The sequence below is a fragment of the Schistocerca gregaria genome, chromosome 1 (genome assembly GCF_023897955.1).
Source record: "Schistocerca gregaria isolate iqSchGreg1 chromosome 1, iqSchGreg1.2, whole genome shotgun sequence".
NCBI classification, from domain to species: Eukaryota; Metazoa; Arthropoda; class Insecta; order Orthoptera; family Acrididae; genus Schistocerca; species Schistocerca gregaria.
In genome coordinates this window covers 364,314,734-364,334,603 of record NC_064920.1, presented here as the reverse complement: position 1 = coordinate 364,334,603, position 19,870 = coordinate 364,314,734, and the positions used below count along the sequence as shown (strand labels likewise).

Sequence of the window (19,870 nt, the reverse complement as noted above, 5' to 3'; positions counted from 1 at the left end):
CTGTATTGACCGACCAAGTGCAACATGCATTGAACTCCAGCCCACAAACTGACATCAAACACCTGTACGACACAGTGCATGCTTCTACATCTCTGCATTCAACATTGTGTTGACTACTCGTGTTACCTAGTAACACATTTCATACACTCCTGGAAATTGAAATAAGAACACCGTGAATTCATTGTCCCAGGAAGGGGAAACTTTATTGACACATTCCTGGGGTCAGATACATCACATGATCACACTGAAAAAACCACAGGCACATAGACACAGGCAACAGAGCATGCACAATGTCGGCACTAGTACAGTGTATATCCACCTTTCGCAGCAACGCAGGCTGCTATTCTCCCATGGAGACGATCGTAGAGATGCTGGATGTAGTCCTGTGGAACGGCTTGCCATGCCATTTCCACCTGGCGCCTCAGTTGGACCAGCGTTCGTGCTGGACGTGCAGACCGCGTGAGACGACGCTTCATCCAGTCCCAAACATGCTCAATGGGGGACAGATCCGGAGATCTTGCTGGCCAGGGTAGTTGACTTACACCTTCTAGAGCACGTTGGGTGGCACGGGATACATGCGGACGTGCATTGTTCTGTTGGAACAGCAAGTTCCCTTCCGGTCTAGGAATGGTAGAACGATGGGTTCGATGACGGTTTGGATGTACCGTGCACTATTCAGTGTCCCCTCGACGATCACCAGAGGTGTACGGCCAGTGTAGGAGATCGCTCCCCACACCATGATGCCGGGTGTTGGCCCTGTGTGCCTCGGTCGTATGCAGTCCTGATTGTGGCGCTCACCTGCACGGCGCCAAACACGCATACGACCATCATTGGCACCAAGGCAGAAGCGACTCTCATCGCTGAAGACGACACGTCTCCATTCGTCCCTCCATTCACGCCTGTCGCGACACCACTGGAGGCGGGCTGCACGATGTTGGAGCGTGAGCGGAAGACGGCCTAACGGTGTGCGGGGCCGTAGCCCAGCTTCATGGAGACGGTTGCGAATGGTCCTCGCCGATACCCCAGGAGCAACAGTGTCCCTAATTTGCTGGGAAGTGGCGGTGCGGTCCCCTACGGCACTGCGTAGGATCCTACGGTCTTGGCGTGCATCCGTGCGTCGCTGCGGTCCGGTCCCAGGTCGACGGGCACGTGCACCTTCCGCCGACCACTGGCGACAACATCGATGTACTGTGGAGACCTCACGCCCCACGTGTTGAGCCATTCGGCGGTACGTCCACCCGGCCTCCCGCATGCCCACTATACGCCCTTGCTCAATCTCCGTCAACTGCACATACGGTTCACGTCCACGCTGTCGCAGCATGCTGCCCGTGTTAAAGACTGCGATGGAGCTCCGTATGTCACGGCAAACTGGCTGACACTGACAGCGGCGGTGCACAAATGCTGCGCAGCTAGCGCCATTCGACGGCCAACACCGCGGTTCCTGGTGTGTCCGCTGTGCCGTGCGTGTGATCATTGCTTGTACAGCTCTCTCGCAGTGTCCGGAGCAAGTATGGTGGGTCTGACACACCGGTGTCAATGTGTTCTTTTTTCCATTTCCAGGAGTGTATTTACAACGGCTTTTCTCGCGCTGCAACGTTAATAGCTTGAATATGTTACCTAAACAACTATATTGCAGACATTTGATTACTCTTAATTAAGTGCTTCTTGTTGTTGGGATTTATTTCCGTCGGTGTATATCTCTTCGGACTGGCTGCAGATCGCGGCTGAGTTTAAAAACACGCCGGCGTTCCTTGAATGCGCGTACAGGGACGGCAGAATTGCACACAGATTAACCCCAAAATAAGTAGAGAGAAAAATGTAAAAAGAGAGACACTGGTTCTGTCACGGTGGTATCCTCAGATACATTTAATGACAATTTTTTTAAAAAATTCCAGAAGTTAAAAGTTTCATTTGCACACATTTTTTGTGCATATTACCTAATATTTTTCATGTAGAAAGAGGATATTCTCTCTAAATCAATACGAAATGCTGCTTCATATATAGTTTGACATAATATTGGTATTAATTTACAAATAGCAAGCATTCTCTGCACGATAAATCTTTTGGAATCTTTCCCCAATCGTAGCTTCCGCACTCTATCCGATGATTTAACCATCTACGGGGCGTTAAACCCTAGCATTTCTTCCTTTGCTGAGAAAAACTACACGACCTTTGTAATTTCAGAAATGTTTCTATAAAATATGTATTTGAAAGAGCGTCTGTTGCTCCATATACGAGTCCTTCACACCTCCGTTTATATATTTGTTAAATGTGTTCTAGATGGTCAACGAGCTGTAGCGTCAGCGTTCAAAACATGCGATCGCCTTCAGTAGGGGTATGTTAGAGAATGCAAGAATCTGAACCTTTTGTAATCTCGTAGTTTGTGAAAATAAAATAAGTAAAAGACTATGGTACTGCATAACACGTCGTTCTGTTATGAAGGGGGGGGGGGGGGGAAGGAAAAATCGTACCCTTTTCTGTAGGGAGTAGAGAACGCATGCTTTCCGTGAAATGGAGAATATATTGTGACATACGAAATTTCCTGTTGATTAGGATAAGGCAATGTAAAATCGGCAACAAATATATGCTGACATGTGAAGATGGTTTCAGGCGCAAAATCACCAACATAAAAATAATTCATTGCTTACATGCAACTGTGACTGTTCAAGTGTTTTCCATCGTTACTAAATGTATTTAAGGAAAAAATTATAATAACACAATTCTTATTTTTCATTTTCACATTTTTTTACATATTATGTTGTCTTTATGCTATCGTCAGCGGTTTTCTTTTTATTTTTATTGACAGCATATTTAGTTGCTCATTGTACTGGCTACGTTGTCTAGAGCAGGTGATATTTTTGTATCCTTTTTCATTTGCAGTATTTTAGAAAAACTGCCATTACAACGATGTTTACTCGTTTTTAAACATGCGTTTCTGATTAATTTTGCGAATGTCTGTGAAAGGGAGTGAGTGTTGCATACTATGTCGCCGTTGTTTACCATGCAGATTTGATCATTTTCATTCCCTTTAAAATCATGCTCTCCTTAAAATACAAAAAGGGGAACAAAACAAGGAAGAATAAAGTTTAACGTTTCGTCTACGTCATTGAGGCGATTCCAAGCTCGGAATAGAGAAAGATGGGCCTGGAACTCAGACATAGCCAAGTTTATCGAACTGACACAGCATTCGCCTTAAATTATTTACGCAAAACCGAGTACGTAAGAAGGAGTAACTGGGAATACGTGCAGCTGAGAAGTACCAACTGACAGGGGAGGATATGGAACTAAGACCGGTGCCGTTCAAAGGACAATGAATTCAGTTTCGCTCATCATGATCTCAATTTCTACCTTACAGTCACTTTCAAGTGAAAGATTTCGTGCACGCAAACACGTTTCTTCCGGCATACTTAAGCCTTTCGCGCCAAACACAGTTCAGTTGTTGCAGCCCAACTACGTTTCTGCGCCATCTAGTTGCTAGATCCCACTACTTGAACTCTGACTGTGGCAGAACACATTTATGTGTGCCAGAATATCCTTCACACTTTATTCTCTTATGCGTAGGCCCGAAATATTTTACATGAAAATTATTCTATGCTTGACTTAGCTGCAGTGGTAACTGAAATTAAACTGACAGGCAAAAGCAAAAGTATTGTCCTTCAGATGGTTCGATGTGCAGTGAACCGTGCTCAAGAAAAGATAATCTGAAACTGGTACTTCTGGAATAATTAAAAATGCAGGAAAACACAAAAACATACAGAATCTGATTAAGGCCCTAGCAGTATCAGCCGAAACGGTGGTTCATCATTTTAGAACAGAAGACTTTGATGAAAAAAATATGTATTTGCTTAATAGAACATTAGTTTTGAAGAAGAAAACTTGTTCGTGTATATTCGATGCTCACAGTGTCGTTAAGGTCCTTCTTACTTTCACCTCAGGACACAGGACTAATTGCAGAGGAGATGATGACGAATTTCCTTTGGTCTTATAAGCAAAGAGTGTGACCCAAATTAGACCAATTGTGACAGCAGTTTGCCGCTGTGTATTTCCCAACAGAAGTGGAACACGGAGCTGTTAGCACTGGTGACGAGGTCTCACATCTCTGGGCGAAGTGCACAGTTTATAGAGCAAATGTAAAGCACTGTATAACCCACAGAAAAACGATGAAACAACATACTGATGTAGATCGCTATAAACTTTACGCATTGCTACAAATGTAAAAGTATCGTTTTCCAAGCTCCTACAAAGACAACTTAAAATGGCATTACTCATTCTAATAGTGAAAGGTTGTGAATAACATTGGAATGAGTATGTAATGGAAGACCACGAAACGACTTATTAAATAGGAAGCAGCTCGCTCTGGAATACTTAGTTACAAGTCAAGAAAATATCGTAGCACTCACTTCAACTAATTAAGACAGGAATTAAATACTCTAAAAGAGTCTGCGATCATTGTGAATATATTATATTTTATTATTTATAACCACGTTTCTATTACGTTATCAGATCTGTAACAGCGATTAAAGGAAGATAAGACTGAGAGGCCATAAAAGATAGAAAAGTAACAACTTTAAAGTGAAAAAGGATCAGTCATCAAAACCTAGTACTCGTGAAACGAAGTTCAGTACCCTAGCCAACAGATAGCGCTAGTGGAGAGTAAATTGTTTTCATTTTTTCGTGTCAGATACATATAAAATGCAGAAATTTCCAAAAAAACTCACACCATCTCTAGGAGGGCAATCGATAAAATATATGTCGCGATGGTTTAATGGGATTTTTAGCTTCATGTTCTCGAATATGCGACTAGTGCCTTAACGATTGCGCTACGTCGATTGGTGGAGATCGCTATTTGTATTACAGTATTACTACTGACATGTATAGCACTCTGGAACACACGTTTTTAATAAGTTCCTGCAATTATTGAAAGTTTCATTGATGAACCGCACATTAACAATCACAAGGTTAAGGTTTCCCTCTTGGTAGACTGTTGCATTCCACTTCATGAGTACTTCAGATTGCGTTTTAACTGCAGCACACTTAAATGAACCAGGTAGTACAAAAATAGGCGACTTTGTTTCAAGCTTATTCACCTGTTCCAGACGTCCTGAGCTTTGTCAAATCACTCAGCCAGCTAGTGAGCTAGTTCCATCAGAGTGCGCAGGGCCAACATCTATTTCATTTGGTGCTCGTCATACAGCATTATAATCTGCTTTTATGTAACAGTGAATAGCAACATGCAGCTGACAGTGCAGGTACAAGATCACGTACAACTAATTATCTTGATATTTACAGTAAATATACGAAAACGCTAATCACGTTTAGAACTAACGATAAAGTATCAAGCTGAAAACAGTATTTTAAAGTAGTCCGGCTTGTATGTGGGTTATTTCTCTCCGTCAGTACCTCTATGACGGCTGTTATGACACATTTCAGGCCAACAAAACAGGGCTCCATCACAATCAATGGAAATCCGCTAACAGACACACTGAGTTTGGCACTAACTGCAGAAGACTTTATACAAAGATGTATCCGTAATCTTGGAAATATTTCAGGTAAATACTCTTTGGAAGTATCGACTAACGAAAGCAAACTAACAGCCTTCTGTGGCAGACTCCTCACTGAACAAAATCTGTGTAAATAAGGGAATCTTAAACAGACTGAAATATTAAATATTTTGGTTTTAACCTAATATTCATGGCAGACGTAGACAGCTCAGAAGAAAGTTGTGAAATTTAAGAATAATAAACAAGGCATTGAAAGCAAATCTTGTGTCACAATCGTATCGGCCTATATAATATGTTGGCAAGATATATGTTTTGTTATTGTAGCATGTGATGAACTTCACATTGAAGGGTCTAGAGTAAACAGCTAAAGATTCCCTCGTGCCAAATAACACGCTACAAGGAATGGGCCAGGAAAAAAAAGGTCTCCTACGGGGACTTGAAGTACAACCAGTATTGGTGCTCCTACAATAATATTAAGAAAACTTCGCAACAAAACATGAATCAGACGCTCAGAATCAGTTCTTAAATGGTGAGTTATTCCACTGTTCGGATTACACATTAATGAACAGATTTCACTATCATTAGCTTGGTCGACCAGCTCACAAGTCGGAGAAGGGTGACCGCATGTTAACAAAACAGTGTGGTGCTCAAATTATCCGTCACTTAATCCTTAAGAACACCTTTGCTTTCTAAGATACCATTTAACCATAGGAGCGTGGCCAATGGTGCTCGAACTATCAACCAGACTGAGGTTGCGCAGTGTACCAGTAAAAATGGTTCAAAAGGCTCTACGGGACTGAGGTTATTAGTCCCCTAGACTTAGAGCTTCTTAAACCTAACTAACCTAAGGACATCACACATATCCATGCCCGAGGCAGGATTCGAACCTGCGACCGTAGCAGCAGCGCGGTTCCGGACTGAAGCGCCTAGAACCGCTCGGCCACAGCGACCGCCAGTGTACCAGTAACACTGGTGTATAAGTCAGTATGTACATGATTTGGCGCTACGTTTTATCGAAATGGTAACACCGAACACACGGTATCACTTATAATCACAGGGCAAACATTCTCCTTTGTTTTAGGTAACCTGATTATATTTGCTTGTATATCGTAATTACGTTTGACAGCGGTGGTAGTAAACTACCTCCTTTGAAACTTCCTGACAGATTAAAACTGTCTGCCCTACCGAGACTCGAACTCGAGACATTTGCCTTCCGGGGCAAGAACGGCTCTCGACCGCTCTTCACAGCCTTACTTCAGCCAGTACCTTATCTCCTACCTTCCAAAATTCGGTTTGTGAATCATGCTTGGGTAGCTCAGTCGATGTAGAACTAGTTTCGCCAATTATTTAGAAGCATTATTCGAAGATCCTCCGGCTACTTGGAGTGTTTCAGGTGCGAGACGGGTAGTATGAAGGTAACGTTCAGTTAAAATGCGAAATTTATGCCACAGGTACTCAGGGGACTATGTTACTATTTATCAAGTAGACATTCTTGATTCACCTACGGGCTCGTTGTAGGGCCCAGTTTTTCGTGTGCTTTCTTACAATGAGCCGGTGAAGGACGCCTTGTTTCCCCCTTATTTTCTTTTCCGTTAAAAACTACAAGAAATGACGCTTTCCCGCGAAAGACAAAGGTCCTGAGTTCGAGTCTTGGTACACAGTTTTAATCTTCCAGGAAGTTTCGTAACAGCGCACTCTCCCTTGCAGAGGGAAAATTTCGTTCTGGAAACATCCTCCAGGCTGCAGCTAAACCATGTATCCTTTCTTCCAGGAGTGCTAGTCTGAAGTTTGGAAGATAGGGAATGAGGTACTAGCTGAAATAAAGTTGTGAGAAGGGGTCGTGAGTCTGCGTGAATAGCTCAGTCGATAGAGCACTTATGTGCGAAAGGCGAAGGTGCCGAGTTCGAGTTTCGATCCAGCACACAACTTTAATCTTCCAGGAAGTTTCATATTAGCGCACTCTTCGTTACAAAGGGAAAATTTCATTCTTGAAGCATCCTCCAGGCTGCGGCTAAGTCGTGTGTCATTTCTTCCAGGAGTTCTAGTCTTCCACGTTTCGCAGGAGAGTTTCTGTGAGGTTTGGGAGGAAGAAGGTGAGGTACTAACCGGAGTAAAGCTGTGAGGACGGGGCGTGAGTTGTGTTTGGTACCTCAGTCAGTAGAGCACTTTGCCGCGAAAGGCTAAGGTCCCCAGCTCGAGCCTCGGTCTGGCACACAGTTTTAATCTGGTAGGTAGTTCCATATCAACGCACACTCCTTCGCAGAGGGAAAATTTTGTTCTCCTCTGTTCTGGTATCCTGGTCCATTTACCTCTATACCCTAGTCACACCTGACAGCTATGGTAGCAAACATTTAAACTTGTACATCTGAATCACGTTTTCCTATAAACAACTTACGAGATGGGGAATTACTGGTGGTTTTGTTTTTCTTTAATCTGGTTATACATCTGAAATGGCATAATTCGGCCACAAACCGTTTATCACAGTTACAGAACCATACTGTTAGTTTCGTGACGTCTCAGTGTTTAGCCATCAGCAATATGACAAGCGCTGCAGTTGGGTTCCTGGCCTAGGTGCTGTGCACAAGTGTCCCGAGTTGAGCCTCTGACCTCTCCCCCAAGAGCCTCATGGTTCGCAGGCTGCGGCCAGTTACTGCACATCGTGCAGTTTGACCTTGCCCAAGGATGCGTCATATGCAGCGCCCGACACAATATCGCTCGTCATACGTAAACTAAGTTAAGTGGAAGGAATTAGGATCGTAGCGTGCAATCCTGGTGTGTTTGAGTTTGACGTCCTTCTCCGACCTCCCATCTTCTCATACGATAGAATTTTCTCATTTTGTGAATATTGAAGGAGCAATCTGATTTACTTGCTAAAAAACATTCAACGGCCTAGACGGCATAAAATATTTCTTTATTTAAGAAAACCGGTTTCGATAGTTTTTGCTGTCATCTTCAGTCTTAAAATTCGTTTTGTTGCGAAACGTGTACATTTTAAGTTGAACCACACGCCAAGTTGTCAAGTGGGTAGAAATCAGCACATTATAAAAGGTATATCAAAAGTATTTTAGATCTGACAAATCTTTTATAATGTGCTGTCGAAACCGGTTGTCTTAAAATAAAAAAAAAATATTTTATGCCATCTAGGCTGCTGAATGTTTTTAGCGGTCTTCCCATATCTTATCCGGCAGAATCTACACTTGAATGAATGACAGGCATGATGGTTCAGAACCATTCTCGTAGACGACTTCCTTTGTCTGGCATTAGCGTTGCTGTCTCGTAAAGCGGGGGACGTGAGTTCGATTCCCACCACATGCACGGATAGGTGGGTATCCCCGAAATACATTAGAATGTAATTCGTAGATCATAGCGAATTCAGGTATCAAATACTTTGTCTTCGGAACTCATCATAATGTGAATCGTAGAAACTGTATTCTAACTTCAGTACTCGAAGGCTGGCTGCATAGATGTGGGGAAAACATATTGAGAAGGTAAAATTAACCACCTTTGTGACTGGGAAAAGAATGGTGACATCTGACACAGGGCAACAGTTAATGTGTGTTGGTCGTTCTTTTAAAGGGTGTGTGTGTGTGTGTGTGTGTGTGTGTGTGTGTGTGTGTGTGTGTGTGTGTGTGTGAGAGAGAGAGAGAGAGAGAGAGAGAGAGAGAGAGAGAGAGTAAGGATGAGTGTGAGTGAAAGTGAGAGGAGGTGGGGTGGAGTAAGGTAAACAACACCGTTTACAAAATTATTTAAGACGAATGTGCTTAAAACCTGTAAACTTAAAAAGCAGTAAAATGCAAATTCACATAGGCTCAAACTCATTCTCATTTTAGTTCACGTTCATCCACATCTGCCGAAATCATAAACTTGAAATATGCCACGTGCTCCAGAACCCCATAATAATTGGCTAAAGTAGTAAAGAGAATGCTAAAATAACAGCTCAGGAAAATTGTAGTTGCCTGACAACCTACAAAGTAAATAGCTGAGCCAGCGACCCTAGACGTTTGACACGCAGCGTACACCATGAATGCGAACATAAAGCACATGTAACAAATGGTTCAAATGGCTCTGGGCACTATGGGACTTAACTTTTGAGGTCGTCAGTTCCCTAGAACTTAGAAGTACTTAAACCTAACTAACCTAAGGACATCACACACATCCATGCCCGAGGCAGGATTCGAACCTGCGACCGTAGCGGTCGCGCGGTTCCAGACTGTAGCGCCTAGTACCGCTCGGCCACCGCGGCCGGCCACATGTAACATGACAAATGAATTTAAGGTTGGTTCAACACCAGACGGTCGCACGAGTACACATTTACATTCAGGCAACGACAAAGTAACTGCCAAAGAAACATAAAGCATTGTCCTGTTCACGCAATTTTATTGCCTGTTTTTGATTACAATTTTTTCATTGTTTGTTTCCTTCATTACAGAGGAAATTACGCTGTTGAACTAAACTGCTGTTTATCATACTGTTACATGGAAACCGGAAGCAAGTACCAGTTATGAGAGCAGGGTCGTCGACGATACCTCACGCTGAAAGCAAGTTTGTTAAGCACGCTTCGATCTGAACTGCCTGCTTCAGCGGAGAGCTCCAATTTATAAATACATACAATTTTCTAAAAAAATCTAGTTTTTCGTAAATGAATAAATCCAAGTCGCGGAAGTTATCAGTAATTACAAATCTTGAGTTACTGCAGGAGATGCGAATCGAACTGGTAACCCCGCCTCGCCAGCCTATGTCTGTGTACACCTGCATACAGAGCCCACAAGTCACCGTCCCGCAAATGATAGAACACACTTTGTAGCACTACCAGTCATTTCCTTTTCTGTTTCACTCGCGAAAGAAGCGAGCGAAAAACCATTGATGATTTGCCTCTGTAAAGGGCCTAATTCCCCTTTTTTTTTTTTTTTTTTTTTCTAGGTCCTTAACACGAGATATACAGTGTGTTGTCGGCAGTAAATCATTCTACAGTCAGTGGCAAATGCCGGTTCTTTGAATTTTCTCAATAGCGTTTCGTGAATTCTCATCACAGTTCACGGAGCATTTTTAACAGTCGTGTGTTGATCGAACCCACCTCTAACAAATGCAACAGCACGCTTCTGAATTGCTTCGATGCGTTCCTTTAATCCGATGCTGAAGTCCGAAGCCCTCAAACAGTGCTCAAGAATGGGTCACATGAATATTCTATAGGCGGCCGCCTTGATGAACTACACTTTCCTAGAACTTTTAAAATAAGGTGAAGTCGACCACTCGCTTTTCCTACAACCGACCTTATGTGTTCGTTCCATTTTATATCTCTTTGTAACCTGACGCCTGTATATTTAATGTATGTGACTGTGTTATGCTACACATCACTAATACTATATTCGTACGGCCGCATCACACTTACCTGCGGCACGCCTGACGATGCCCTTGTCTCTGATGTACAGTCACATTTCAGGGCATCTTCCTGAGCTGTATTACCTGAAAGTCTGCGAGCTATTCACCTATCTAAGAACATATTCCGTAGGCGTTAACAGTTTGCAGTGTGGCACCGAGTTACGCGCATACCGGAAATTTAAAAATATGGGAATCTGGCTGTTGCCCATCCATGGTTCGCAGGATATAGTGCGAGAAAAGAGCAAGCTGGGTTTCGCACGAGCGATGCTTTCTAAATAACTAGGCGCTCATTAGTAGACAGACTCTTTCCTGTCTCGAATAAATTTATTATACTCGAACTCAGAATACGCTCAAGAATTCTGCAACAATCCGATGTTAAGGATATTGGTCTGAAATTTTTCGAATCAGTTCTTTTAATGTAGGGATGCCTATTTCTATGTCTACCATATGGAAGTCTGTGGCGTCTGTGCGACGGTCAAACGATGGTAAGCCTGTGAGATGATCATGTGTGCACGATTTTTTTAAACTTGGAATTTAAAACTCAGCTTTCTTTTACTGTGTTCTATTGCCACACCAGACTGGTTGACGAGTGACTGGATAAAACTCTTCGACCCACTTAGCGATTTCACGTAGAAGCAGAATTTTCTCGGGTGCTCGGCAAGATCTTCCGCTAACGAATGATAGCAGCAGTTGTATACATCGCGCCTCTATCTTTTTATAGATGCACGTATTTCCACTAACTTTTAGCTGTCCACACTTCTGCATTCTTGTTTGGATCGTCATTACAGAAATCTCTATTTCATCTTTTACTGAATTTTGTCACTAAACCCCGATGGGTTTTTTTCTGTACTTGGATTAACTCGGCACGTACTTCTCTAGAGCTTGATTTACAATGTTTAAACGTTGCCCATAATACATCTACCTCAGTTATATTAGATATACACTGTCTAAGTAGGATGCTAACGACTGCGTATTTGCTCTTTCCAGTGTAAGAACTCTCTGAGCCTTCTTGATGGATTTGTTAACTTTAGATGTTACGACGACATCATGATCACTAATACCTGTCTGTACGCTGAGACTGTCGATAACATCAGGCCTGTTTGTAGCTACTAAGTCAAAATATTTACTTTATTTGTGGATTGTCGAACTACACGCAGAAGACAGTTTTCAGAGACTGTGTTGAGACATGCTGCAAAATATATGCAGTGAATACATACACGTTCAATTGTGTTTCTATTCGGTCGGTTAAACTCATCTGCAGCTAATATTGCATGACCGGGCTATTTCCGCGCGACTGAGCGTAGACTTTCTTTGAATGATTTTACAATTGTTACGGCAGAATCGGATGGCCGGCAAAAACATTTAGTGATTACTTTGTGTCCACATAGGGCAATCATTCGCATCTGGATAACTTTGTAGTCAGGCTCAATTTTGCCTCGATAGAACACTCCCCGGCCTATGACGTCAAACCTGCCTTTTCCATATACGTTCCATTGCTCGTTAAATATTTCTGACCTTTCTATTTCAGGTTTAATCCAAATCTCGGTTCAGAGTACATCGCGAGAGCGTTACAAATCTCATAGAAAGTTTGAAGTGGGACACACTTGCACTTGCACTTGCACTTGCAGATTCCGCTAAACGGAAGGGGCTGCTCACTAAATTCCGAAATCCGATCTTCACCGAGGAGGTAGAGCATATATTATTACCACCAACTTTAAAATCGCGCAATGATCACCATTTACAGATAAGCGAAATTAGAGCTCGTACTGAGGCGCGAATGGAACAGGTGGGGGGGAATATGACTTTGGCGCGAATTGTGCCCTCCGCCACACACCGCTTGTTGGCTAGCGGAGTATATATGTAGATGTATGTCATTTAGCCCTACTCTTAAAATTATGACATTCGAAGTGTCTTTGCTTTGTATGCGATGTGATGTCGCTTTTTGCCTATCGATTGGCGAGTGTTCGTCAAAGGACCGCAGAGTATTGCCTAGCCTTAAAAGAATGCCATGACGAACGAACAACATAATGAATGTGGCAATACTGGTGGTTTTTCGTTTCGGCACTGCAGGAAAAGTAGAGTGTACTCAAACCGCAATATTGTTTCTACAGTAATATTCTTAGATTTATTGACTGGCGCGCCTGAGAAAGAAGAAACTTCGGCTCAAATAGCTAGAAGTACTGAATCTATTTATTTATTTTGGAAACATTTGTGCAACATTTTAAAGTGGACAGCTTGTTTCGTATGCTGCAAAAGAACGCGTTGCCCAGCCGGGTCTCGAACGGCGTCCAAGTAAGGAGTGTCCTTGGCGAGCGGTGAGCCCACATTTGCACACAACGGGACTCTGTGGCGCGGGGGCCATGGCGCCGTTCCTGGCGGAAGAACACCCCCAAATAAGGAACTCGTTTCGGCAGCGGGAAGCGTCTCCAAGCGACAGACGGTGCCGCTTCTAGACTTGATTGCTCTTGTAACTGTAATCAGAGAAGAGTCAGCGAGCATAAAAAAAATTAGCGGTCATTTGTGTGTTCTAGAAGACTCCAGAAATGTTGTCATCTTTATTTTTAGTCACTGGCAATTCAAGAGATATAGAGAGATCTTGTGAATGGCGTGTGCAGTAGAATATAGTGAAAACATAAATAGCTAATACATATTGTAAGTAGGCTGCTTAGGTTCTTATGTTGGTAACGCCACGTAGCGCAGTGTATGAAAATCGCTGACTGCGCTGTGTGCAGTCTGTGGCTGGCTGGACTCATTGTTGGAATATTCGCTTGTGTAGTGTTGGGCAGTTGGATGTGAACAGCGCGTAGCCTTGGGCAGACGGAAGTGAGCCGCCAGCAGTGGTGGATGGAGAGAGAGATGCCAGAGTTTTGAGAAGCTACTGTAAGCGGACGATCTAAATGTGTGTTCGCCAGAAAAAGGAAACTTGTAAAGATGGATGCATGAATTGATATTTGAACATATTAAGGTAAATACATTGTTTGTTCTCTATCAAAACCTTTTATTTGCTAACTAAGCCCATCAGTAGTTAGTGCCTTCAGTAGTTAGAATCTTTTATTCAGCTGGCAGTATTGGCGCTCGCTGTATCGCAATAGTTCGAGTAACGAGGATTTTTGTTAGGTAAGTGATTCATGAAAGGTATAGGTAATTGTTAGTCAGGGCCATTTCTTTGTAGTGATCATTGAAAGTCAGATTGCGTAGCGTTAAAATACTGTGTGTCAGTTTAGTGATGATCAGAATACGAAAGGGAAAACTGTTTGAGTACGTTCAGTTTTACTCAGCTGCCAGAAAATCAAATAACGTAGAAGATCATCAGCACAGTCATGCTTAATTTTTCGAAGGGGATGTTTCAGTATGTGTAAGAACTGTTCGTTAATGACATCGGGACAGATGCGGACTTGGGAGATGTAATGCGAGATCTGAAGTGTGTCCACAAGTGGTCTCTTCGTGTCCGCCTCGCGACTGATCAGTCTTTGGTGCCAAGCGGAGGACCCGCTTTCGATTTACCGGTACCGTCACGGAATTTACCTCGGTAGCTCCATCGAGACTTCGGTAAATTAACTTCGTGAGAACAACTGACAAGGTCCCGAAACGGGAAGAACCGGTTCCTAGTGTGAAAACCGACGTTTATGTCCATAAGAGCAATTATAACACCCATCTTCAACACTGCAGTACAACGGTGGTTTAGGTCGGCCGATGGAATGAAGGGGGAAAAATTGAGATTAATTGTAAAACCTCGTCGACGACTACCAACACAAGTTTCAGTTGTTCAAGATGGGGAAGTAAGTCGGCTACGACCTTTTTATGTTTTGACATCATTAAATGATTTAATGAAACTGCGGAAAACTAGCGTCAATCCAACTACTTATGCATAGGATTGGAGTGCTGTAAACCCTGTGACACCAGCTTGCGGAACATACACGAGTGAGCTGCTTAATGGTGTGTTGGTCCACTTTCGAAACGCAATACAGCGGCGATTCTGCGTGGTATGGAGGTATGCGGACCCAGTGCTCACTTACAGAAACTGCGTGTCATCCAATGGCTGTATCTTACTGGCTTCATTATTCTGTAGGCGCAGAGCTGGTGCCCAAAAGCTTTTCAGATGTGTTCAGTCGAGCTCAGTTCACGCGAATTTGTTGGTCAAGAAACGAACTTGAGTTCACTTTCACGCTCATGAAACCAATGTAGCACGAACAGGATGAACGGCCTGTACCATGCTATCGCAAGAATGGGTGACTGTGTCGTTTGCAGTGATCGCTCTAAGCCAGGAAGGCGAAAGCGGTCCCCCTTTTTTTGCGAAATTTGTCCGTCCAACCCTTCTCTTCATGTGCCTGAGTGCTTCAACAGGTATCACAAAGTATCAAAGTACCGAAAGGACTTGTAAAATATGGTTGCCTATCGAAAAATCGATATGCCAAAGTTGTAAAGTTTGTTTTATGCAAATTTTATGTAATTTTGTAGTTTATTGACATAAATCAAATTTTTCATCCTTCAAAATGAGCTTTTTATTTTTCTTCACACGGACATCCCATAAGAGATAAAACTGTATTGTATATGTCGTTTTAAAGCTAAAAGTTTAAAGACTGGTACAACTGATTTTAATATGTCTAATTCAGTTCTAAAAAAGGAGTAAAAAAATGAAACTTTTCATTTTTTTTTCTATTTTAACACTACTGCCAAGTCACGAAGTGCTCGATATAGAATAATAAAAATAGTATGCCAGTAAATAGCGTATTTCAAGCTTCACTTACAAAAAAATGACACTGATACGTCAAAAACTGTAGATTTTAAAAGCGACGAAAGAAACCTAAGAGATACGGAACCCGTAAACCACTGCCGAATTACTCCGCTTTGGGGAAACGCGCTCCGTCCCGAATCGGTTAATAACAGAAGATCAGCATTTTGGCGCACAACTTCCGAATGCAGCAGCCAATCGCGGAAAAGGACCGTGATTTATGCAGTCTTTCTCACGATACCCATACCGAACAAACCATCTGTTGTCAGTACCTCACACCACATTACGTCATCTTCCCACTGCCGCCTTCTCAACGGCTCAAGAAGAGCTTCTTATACTTGAATATGGTGGCTGTGAAGCCAGAAATATTACGTCGCTTCCGCGAGAGGCTCATTAGCTGTAGAACGAGTGATGGGGACAGATGGTGGAAGCTGCGCTGCGGAGACACATTCGAGTGGCAGGGTCGGATCGGCGTGTGGTCCTGCCAGTGCTTTGTTGACGGGCTTTGTAGCGGCGGCACGTGCCGGAAGCGTCCACAATGGGGCAGCCACCGCGGCGTTAATTGGCGACCAACAGACCCTCCGCGGTCCGCCGCAGCTTTTCTGGCAGAGTCTGCGGACCGTGAATCATCAGCTGGAGAGCCTTCGGTCTCGGGGGGGGGGGGGGGGGGGGGGACTGGCGTCCATGTTTGCTCTCCCTGCTGACACGTCTGATTCGACTGCGACCGCAGGGTTGCGCCGTGGGCGACAGTAGGTTGACAGCCTGACGCCTTCGGGGAAGTTACTTCGCAGCCCACGTGCATTACCTCCCATTGTTTTCCACATCACGCCCGGGACTCTGAGATCGACGGAACTGCACTGACAGCGTTGTTACACAGTGAGTATACCGACCACGTATGGAATGGCGTCATGTTGTAAAGGCGTTAGTTAATTAGTTACGAGTTCCATTTATCAATCTCACGGTAACTGTTATGATGTGAAGTGTCAAGTGCATAAGAAATGCACACATGAAAAAGCTTAAATTTTTTATTACGTACTCCATTCCCTTACGCGGCACAAAATGCATATATTATACCTATAGGTTTATTTATCACTATTATTCAACAATTCATCTATGTCAAGGAGATATGATATCAATTTATTTTTTAAACTGTTACTGCTGCCTGTTGGACACTTTATTTCGTCTGGTGGTTTATCGAAAAGTTTTACAGCGGTATAGTTTACCCCTTTCTGTGCCTAAGATAAGTAGAGGATACTGTAAGTCTTTATTTCTTCTGCTATTATAATCATGAATGTTCAAAATAGTTCAAATGGCTCTGAGCACTATAGGACTTAACATCTGAGGTCATCAGTCCCCTAGACTTAGAACTACTTAAACCTAACTAACCTAAGGACATCACACACATCCTTTCCCGAGGCAGGATTCGAACCTGCGACTGTTGCTGCAGCGCGGTGCCCGACTGAAGCGCCTAGAACCTCTCGGTCACAATGACGGGCTATCATGAATGTCACTGTTGTTTTTAAACTGGTCCATGTTGTTGTGAACTTTTAAAGAGATACCTACAAGATGGACGACTATGGGTCCCACACATTATTCTAACCACGTTCTTTTGAGCAGTGAATACTTTTTGCCTAAGTGTTGATTTAACCCAAAATATTATTCCATATGACTTCAGAGAGTGAAAGTATGATAGCTTGCTAATTTCTGTGTCCTCAAAATTAGCAATTATTCTGGTTGCAAAAGTTGCTGAACCTAGTCGCTTTAGCAGATCCAAAATGTAAATTTTCCAAGTAAGATTCTCAATTATATGTACACCCAAAAGCTTAGCATGCTCTACCCTGGCTACAGACTTCTGCTGATGTGTTATATTTTTTGAAGGAACTGTACTCCTGGCAGTAGAAAACTGGATGTACTCTGTTTTTCTTTCTTTCTTTCCTTTCCAAAGTTCAGAGCAAGTCCATTCGCAGAAAACCAGTGAATAAGTTTTCCAAACACATTATTTGTATCATTTTCTATTGGACTTCCTTTTACTGGGTTAATAATGATACTTATATCATCAGAAAACACTGTCAGGTTAGCTCCTTGTTTCAGATAAGAAGGGAGGTTATTCACATATATCAAGAACAGAAGGGGACCCATGATCGAACCCTGAGGAACACCTAATGTGAATTCATCCCAGTTAGATGCTATTGGAAACTTCTTTAAATCGCTTAAACCATATAAATAAATTTTTTGCTTCCTGTTCTGTATGTATGACTTAAACCACTAATACGCTGTTCCATTTATACCATAGAATTGTATTTTCTGTAACATAATGTCATGGTTCGCACAATCAAACGGTTTGGATAAGTCACAGAAAATTCCTATTTTTGACATTTTACTATTTAAGGACTCTATTATGTCGGCAGTGAAATTGTATATTGCTGTCTCAGTCGAAAAGGGCTTTTGAAATCCAAACTCTGATTTACGAAGTATCCCATTACTGCTGAGATGGCTAATCACTCTTGAGTACTTTCTCGACAATTTTTGAAAATTTCTTCACTGTTTTGTTGCTTTCAGGAAGAATACTGTTCTACAGTTACATATATACTCTGCTACGCGGAGCGTGGTGGAGGGACTCCGTAACAGTATTAACCACTTTCTGTCTTAACTTCATTCGCATTCTTAACGAGGAGGAAATGAATGTCCATATGAAGGTTACTTGCATATTGTGCAAGCCCCATATCGGTTCACGTGTTTGTCAATTACAAAACCTCTATCATGCCAAAATTGCTGTGGGTCTAGAAACTACGTAACGCCGTGGATATTTAGAATCTAAGTATAACCATACTAATACTAACTACTTCATCAAGATATGATGCATAGTATGTCCCACCTCCATAGCACATGTGTCGTCGTGCAAACAATATAAGGCCGCGCTTCATGGAGCGCGTGCGTCGTGTAGCGGCATACCCGGGAACTACTGTGATCAGTTTCAGCTCTGTAGCTAACCTGTTCTGTTCTGTGCTTTCAAAATGCTTAAGACTATCAACTCGCCCGCCGCGTGTGAGGTTCGCTCAGTGATACGGTTTTTGTCAGCAAGAAATCTGTGTGCTGCAGAAATTCATCTACAAATTTGCGAAATGTACGGTGATACTGTTATGAGTGAAAGCAGAGTGCCTAAGTAGGTACGAGAATTCAAAGATGGCCGCGACAACGTCCATGATGAGGACCGCCCCGGTCGCCCTCCTTTGATTACAGACGATTTGGTGGCTTCAGTTGAAGCGAGGAATCATGAGAACACGCGCCTCACAAAAACAGGTCTCTCAAACGAATTTCCTGACATTGTTTCTGAACACCTAAAGTTTAGGAAACTGTGCTCCCGTTGGGTCCCAAAACTCTTGACAGAGGAACACAAAAACCAAAGATTTGAGTGTGCGATGAAATTCTTTACTCGTTATCAGGAAGAAGGTGACGGCTTTTTGAGTCAGATCGTAACTGCAGACGAAACATGGGTTTCGCATATCACGCCCGAATCGAAGCAACAGAGCATGGAATGGAGACACACACGCTCGCCTGTAAAGGAGAAGGCCAAACAGACTCTGTCCCAGCGCAAAATCGTGGCGTCGCCGTTTTGGGATAGGCATGGTGTTTTGTTGGTCGACTTCATGCAACAAGGAACCACTATCAATGCAGAAGCATAGTGCCAAACCCTGAGAAAGCTACGCAGAACGATTCAGAACAAAAGACGCTGCATGCTGACAAAGGGAATTGTCCTTCCCCATGACAATGCAAGACCTCAGACTGCTGGTGAGACCCGCTATTTATTGTACAGTTTTGGCTGGGAAGTTTTAGACGATCCACCCTACAGTCCTCATCTTGCACCGAGTGATTACCATCTGTTCCTCCTCCTCAAACCACCTCAGTGGCAATCGTTAGAATGATAATGACGTCGACGTGAAAACGGCTGTGAACTCTTGGTTATCGGAGCAGGTGGGAAGTCTTTATGAAGAGGGTATTTTAAAATTGGTTGAGAAGTATGATAGGTGTTTGTACAAACATGGCAACTATGTCGAATAATAATTAAGTATGTACTTTCTGAAAATAATTTTTTTTTAAATAACCTTTCGTTGTGTACTTATGTTCAAACGGACCTTACTTAAAAAACACGCCTCGTAAAAATGAGTAAGCAGTCAAAACCGGTACAGCTACTGTGAAACAAACTTTGTAGTGATAAGCATTAATTTGTTGTACAATTTTTTTCCAAACCCTTGTCTTA

General features: G+C 42.8%; 1 protein-coding gene across 14 annotated transcripts in view; it reads left to right on the top strand.

Moving 5' to 3' along the window:
* LOC126346684 (ankyrin-2-like) overlaps positions 1 to 19,870 on the top strand; it is a 962,838-nt gene that overhangs the window by 757,961 nt on the left and 185,007 nt on the right. The gene's annotated exons all lie outside the window — the stretch shown is intronic.